Genomic DNA, 7,426 nt, shown 5'->3' with positions numbered 1-7,426 from the left:
TGTACTGGGGCATGCGTCAGCAGTTAATAACTGGTGTGAAGTCCACCCAAAAAAAGACAATAAATCGGGATGATGCGCTGATAACTAGGACGTTCACACGGGCGCGACCAGTCGTACGGGTGTAGAAGTGCGTTCACAAAAAAGGGATCAAACGCTCAGCCTATGTATTTCTCGTGTAAATAGATAATTTAGTGTCGTTGGTTATTTACTTAAAACATAATGCATTTACGTGTTAGTGTAGAGGCGCACAAAAAGAAATGGATATTGTAGTCCCACAAAAGAAATGGATATTGTAGTCCGCTACTTAGAAGTGTTACCTCATATGATTACATAGCCTCCATTTCATAAATTGCGTACCCGTTGAATTCATATATGAATATTACATATATTACTTCTGAATAGAACCTTAAATCATCCAAGACTAATGAATTCGAATGCAAGAGTAACAATGGTGCATGTACATGATAGCTACATTGGTTGTTTGAAGAAACATCACTGTAACTTTGGCATGCACAACTGAAAAGGTTTATTTAGATAGAAAAAAAAGTGATATGTGAGTGTCCAATCTTTATAGTGTTGAATCGATATTGTACCTTTGGTCACGATACGAAATAGATATTGATTTATGTTCAAGAGATGCACGTCCACGCTAGATAGTGATACGTGAAAGAATTGTGCAATCTCTCTCACACGCATACATCTCTCATTTCCCAGTGGGCATCGGAATCACACACACGCACTTCATGTATTTCTCTCCCTCTGTCAAGGTTAAAATTCATCTTTCTACCCCGTCCAACAAGTCTCTCACACAGAAACACACACGCTCTCTCTGTCAAACACGCCTACCCCTTTAATTCCGCCCAACCAGAGCCACTAAGGTCTCGAAGTATAATTATGTCTCTCACACATAAGCCTAAGGTTAACTCGAGTTTCGGAACCATATGAATACATACAATGGGATTCCAGAAGAGCACCTTTTGTTTTCAGATTTCGCTCTCTCACACACACACGCGCGCGTGCATGTACACATTGTTTCTCGCTTCATTTCTTCGGCACTTGCATCCACACTGTTTGTTTATCTTCCTTATGCTTTAAGTACGTCTCGCACACATGCTATCTACCTATCCCTTAATATAGCTAGATATGTGTCACACAAACTCCTTCTCCCTACTAGCGAGATGCCCATGCGTTGCACGGAACATCAAGATGGAGTATGAGTAGTTTATCTTGTCGGAGAAAAGGATGAACGAGGGAATGCCTTATTTGCTAATGTGGAGAGGGGTGTGGGTATCTTTTTGCAAAATTGCCATAGTTTCTTTCCTATCCGTCGGATATAAATCTGATCGCCTATATTGTAGGATGGTAGGAACACCATCATCACCAACTCTGTTTTTTATAAGAGTAGAGATATGTAAGTGTCACTTCCCCCCAAACACACCCACACACACACTTCCCGACACCGAAGGAGTAGGGTGATACCTCGATCTTGATACTAATCTATTGACTGGCTTCTCTCTCAAACACACACACACACTACCCGACACCGAAGGAGTAGTGTGGCACCTCGATCTTGTTAGTAATCTATCTAGTTGTGCCTTTGTGCCTACCGCGCACACTCTCGATACGTCTTTCTCTCCCTCCCCCTCCCCCCGACCCCAACAATGACAGCAGAAGGGTGACATCTCGATCTGATCTTTATCTGTCAAGTGGTTTCTCTCTCAAACATTGTGTCTCTGTGCCTCGCTCAAACACACTAGATACGACTTATTCTCTGTAGCCCCCTCGATATGTAGTCTTCTCGTGCGCGCACAACTGTAGTGACGATGACGCTAAACCTAGTGTGCATCATTTTTACCGGCCTCATGTGATAGTTTTCACCCTGTTTTCTGTTAATTAACAAGGCAATCTTTTCTTTGTTACTACTAGTGAATGTGGAATCATTCGGGGCAGACATAAAACATATCACTTCAACCCAATTATCGCAGTAACTATTTTAAGAAAGTAGCTAGATGCCCGTGCGTTGCACGGAACATCAAGATGCATTTGTATGAGTAGTTTATCTTGTGAGAGAAAAGGATGAATGAGGGAAGGCCTTATTTGTGAACGTGGAGATGGGTGTGGGTATATATTTGCAAAATTGCCCTAGTTTCCTTCCTATCCGTTAGATATAAATCTGACGGCCTATATTAACTTTAGATTTTTGGTTAGCGCCGGATGCTCGCAACGTGATGACATGAGTTTGAATTCTGTCTTTAACTTTAGATTTTTATATTATATATTACTTATTTAATACTCCCTCCGTCCCATAATATAGGACGTTTTTTGGCACAATGCCAAAAAACGTCCTATATTATGGGACGGAGGGAGTATATACTTCTTTCGCTACTGTACTGACAGTGGAACCCACAGAGTACTTAGAATACAAGATTAATGATGGACTTGTTTCTTTTTAACTTCCTGTACGAAACTGTAGCCACCGTGCAAGTCACGTGTACATTGTACATGCAATTAACTTTTTATAGAGGGAGAATCATACACATAATTAACTCAAATGGATTTGATGTCACTCTATTATTTCCACCATAAGAGCATCTCCAACGGCAGCCGGCAAATTTGCTCTCGCTTCCTTCCGCGGAGGACGAGATCAAACGCCAGCGACATACATTTTCACAACTCTAACCAACCATATTAAATTCGTGCAAACACGGACTAATTTCATATAAGCATGAAGGATTTCGTATAAAAAAGCCGGATCTTCATATAAACATGATGGATTTCATTACATTTACATGAACTAAGCGGTGCTATTTCGTCTCTTTTGGTATAATTAATAGTCCCTTCGTCCGGAAATACTTGTCATATAAATGGATGTATCTAGACTTATTTTAGTTATAGATACATACAATTTATTCATTCTTAGAACAAATATTTCTCGCCACCTGGAGAGGGAGTACCTAATCTAAATTGCAGCCCGTGGATCCCTTTGTTTTTCTCATGTTCGGCAGACACTTGCGGGGTTGACGAAGGTCCTCGGAAGAGACGAAGTAGCAAAGAGACCACCTAAATGCGCAGTCTTCGCCTCGGCGGTGGCCTTCATGGGACCCAAGTGGAGGCGACCTCCCGTGTTCTACTTCTCCTCAATGATGGAGTTTGACATGGAGAAGCTGGCCGCCGACTCGTCGCTCTCCATGCACCCGGCTTCTGTCTCTGCCTGCATGGCGCTACCGCAGACACGGGAGGCGCGACCGCAGGCACGGGAGGCACGCCCACAGACACGGGAGGCGCGGCCACCACAGACACTGGTGGCGCGGTACGACGCGACAGGGACGATGCTCCTGCCGGCGTGGAGCAACTCGCTACTCCTCATCGACCTGAACCGGAGCGGCGAGTTGCTAAACCACACGCCTGCTTGGGGCGGCAACTGGCTCCGTCAGGCCAAGCAAGGTTGGTGAAGCACCGGGCAGCCTTGCCCGTATGTGGAGGGCTCGGAGGGCCACCCAGTCGGGTAGTATGCTAGAGAACGGCTCCTCGGAAGCCATTGGAAGAGTTGAGAAAATGGTGAAGGAGGAGATGGGGGAGCAGCGGAGGGGCGCGATTCTTGCCCGCTGTCTGTCTGGCCTCATTTAAATAGAGGGCGGACGGTAGGAGCTTGGCCGGCTTCTGGCCTCGTTTAAACTGAGGGCGGACAGGAGGAGCTCGGCTGGTGTTGCTTTAATTCCGGCCCGCTCATGAACGGATGTGTGGACGGAGTAGGTTTCTCGGTTTGCATGCGGGTTTAACAGAGGGGTTTGATGGAGGCGACGAGGCGTGTTCAGCCGGGCATGCAGCATGTGGTGCAGTACTATTCGATTTGACAGCAGGCAGCGCAGTTCCCGATACGGCTTACGGGACGAAACTCCGCCGCCACGAGGTGGAACCTTAGCGGAACCAATCTAGGGCTCCGGCGGAGTTGTTCTGCCAGGGAAACTTCCCTCTGGGAGGGGGAAATCATCACCATCGTCATCACCTAGTAGTGTTGATTACTCCTTGTAGTTGATGCTAATTGGTTTATTTGGTGGAAGATCATATGTTCAGATCCTTAATGCATATTAATACCCCTCTAATTACGAACATGAATATGCTTTGTGAGTAGTTACGTTTGTTCCCGAGGACATGGGTGAAGTCTTGCTATTAGTAGTCATGTGAATTTGGTATTCATTTGATATTTTGATGAGATGTATGTTGTTTCTCCTCTAGTTGTGTTATGTGAACGTCGACTACATGACACTTAACCATTATTTGGGCCTAGAGGAAGGCATTGGGAAGTAATAAGTAGATGATGGGTTGCTAGAGTGACAGAAGCTTAAACCCTAGTTTATAAGTTGCTTCGTAAGGGGCTGATTTGGATCCCCTAGTTTCATGCTATGGTTAGGTTTATCTTAATACTTATTTTGTAGTTGCGGATGCTTGCAATAGCGGTTAATCATAAGTGGGATGCTTGTACAAAAAAGGACAGCACCCAAGCACCGGTCCACCCACATATCAAATTATCAAAGTAACGAACGTGAATCATATGAGCGTGATGAAAACTAGCATGACGATAATTCCCATGTGTCCTCGGGAGCGCTTTTCTCATTATAAGAATTTGTCCAGGCTTGTCCTTTCCTACAAAAAGGGTTGGGCCACCTTGCTGCACTTTATTTACTTTCATTCCTTGTTACCCGTTACAAATTATCTTATCACTAAACTATCAGTTACCTACAATTTCAGTGCTTGCAGAGAATACCTTACTGAAAACAGCTTGTCATTTCCTTCTGCTCCTCGTTGGGTGCGACACTCTTACTTATCAAAAGGACTACATAGATCCCCTATTCTTGTGGGTCATCAACTGCGTCCTCGTACGCGTGGAGGAAGCCTGCCGGGTCCGCCGTGTCGTCATAGCGTGGTGGCATCTTCGGCCTGAACTTGGATGGCCACTCCACCCGTCGCAAGGCGGGGGTGAAAGCGCGGAGACCCTCGGCTCCCTCGTAGGCGCGCGACGGCCGAGTTGACGAAGGGAGCCTACAATGGAAGCCGGTGACGGGATGTGGCGGATAGAGCAGCGGATCTCCGATGCACCCCTACCTGGCGCGCCAAATGTCGGATTTCGGGTTCCGCAAACCCTCGATAGGTTTGAACTCTGTGGTGCGTGCGGAGATCTCAACCTACCTAGCATGCCTACTCATGATCCTCACATCCTAGCGCATAGAACTCAAAGGGACAAAGAGACACATCAGTTTATCCTGGTCGAGCAACCTTGCGGTGTAATAACCTACTCCAGCTTTGTGGTGGATTGCCTCGATGGGCTGAGGATGAAATAGTACAGTGAATGAACAGCCTGAGAAGGTGAGGTGTTCTTGAGCTCAGGTTAGCTGGTGAAGTGGTGAGAGAGGAATGGATCTGATCTGTTTTTCCCCCTCTATAGTGGTGGCTAAGTCCTATTTAGAGTGGCCTTGGTCCTCTTCCCAAATGTTGGCAGGAAGGGATCCCACAACGACCAGATTTGAAGGGGGTCAAGAAGTACACCCTATCCTGACTAAAGTGGTCTTCGCCTCCAAAAGCCTCTGGTTGTGACGCTGTGGTGGGCTCGGCGATGACCTCCATCCTCCATCCTGGAGGTCTTGGTCTTGTTGCACCCGAATGGAATCCTTTGGTTGATTCCTCGGGACTCCGTGCCTGCTGCTTGCTTCCCTTGCACCAAAGATTAAACTGGTCCTGTGCGCTCGTTGGCGCCCGCCTGGCCTTGGTCGTCATGGCTCACGTCTGCTGAGTCTTGTGAGGTGCACCTTTCATAGAATTCTGTACTCCTCGGGAGCCAGCCTAACGAGGCCGATCCCCTTGGAGGTCTTGGCATCGCCCGCCTCGCGAGGCTTGGCCCCTCGCGAGGGTCTTGAGTTGTTGATGCTAAAGCTGGGCCGTACCAGGCCGTCAATGGAGCCATGCGGTGGGCCGCAGGCAGGCAAGTCTGGGTACCCCCTTATCCAGAACGCCGACAGAGGTCTTTGTTAATGCACCTGCCGGAGAACTCCATTTTGACCTGGGCTGCCCTAGGCCATGAGTTGATTGGCGCCTTCACGAGCGGCCATCAAGAAACAGGGCGGCCTAGCGACTTGCAGCTTCTCCAGCAGAAAGAAGGACTAACTCTGCGGAAGTACATGCAGAGGTTCAGTCGAGTCCACAGAAATATTCCAGACATCTACCTGGCAGTTGTGATAGGTGTGTTCCAAGCCAACGTATGCAACCATCGGATATGTTCCAAGATGAATATTTAGCTACCCAAGACGGTGAAGGGACTATACACCTTGGCGGACAAGTGTTCTCGGGTGGAGGAGGGGAAGAAACTCCCCGAAGAGGAAGATGGCGTCGACATAGATTCAGAGGATGATGGAGGCCACTAGTCAGAAGAAGAAGAACAAGAAGCGCAAGGATAAGGCAGTAATGATCATTCAGGGATCGAGCAAGCCTAGTACCAGAAAGAAGGCTAAGGTCAAAGCTCCCGGCAAGGAAGTGGCCACAGGCACTGATTGCCGGAGGCTGCGGCTGCCAAGAAGGCTGGGAAAGGTGACGCCCTGTACAGCAAGATTCATCGGACCAAGGCCCACGATCTCCAGTAGTGTCATTAGGTTGGAGAGCTCATTAATAAACAGAGGGCTGAGTATGAGAAGCGTGATAAGGAAAAAGGTCAGGATGGCGCTGGTGGGAAGGGCTAAGGCGACGAAGCAAATCGCCGCAGGAAGGCTGCTCGGAACCAATGAAAACCCGCCAGGGGCTGTGAGAAGGAAGCTTGCAATGGTGAAAGTGATGGAGGGATGAAGAGGACACTAGTGAGCAGGAATTCCAGAAGGCCACTGACCCCCTATGCATTGACGGTGGTGCATCTTTGCGCTCCTGTCACCGCCAACTTAAACAGTGGGCATGTGAAGTTAATGCCATGGAGCTAGCGGCAGATTCTCGGAAGCCGCTCAAATGGTCACGCACGCGTATCATCTTTGACGAAGAGGACCACCCTGACCGCACCACCGTGGTAGGATGCTTTCCGTTGTTGGTCTCGCCAAGGAACCGCAACCTCAAAGTCACAAAGATGTTGGTTGACGGTGGGGCCAGGTTGAATCTAATTTCCCCAAAGGTCATCAGCAAACTTCAGATAGCAGACGAAGAGCTCAAGGTCATGGGCACATTTCAAGGAATTAACCCCAGAAGGAGCACTACAAGAAATATGTTAACTTGCGACCATCACTATTGGTCGATGAATGGTCGTTGTTTTCCATTTGCGACCGTGACGAAAAACAGATGGTCAAAAGCTGACCGTCTTTAATATAAATTAACAACCTTCTTTTGTGATAAGGTCGTTGAAAGCAACGACTAAAACAAAAGGTGGTTGATCCTACAACCAATTGCTTTGGTTGTT

The sequence above is a fragment of the Triticum aestivum genome, unplaced genomic scaffold, assembly GCF_018294505.1.
Source record: "Triticum aestivum cultivar Chinese Spring unplaced genomic scaffold, IWGSC CS RefSeq v2.1 scaffold4B_scf_1981, whole genome shotgun sequence".
In the NCBI taxonomy this organism is placed as follows: Eukaryota; Viridiplantae; Streptophyta; class Magnoliopsida; order Poales; family Poaceae; genus Triticum; species Triticum aestivum.
This window is presented reverse-complemented; position numbering follows the sequence as displayed.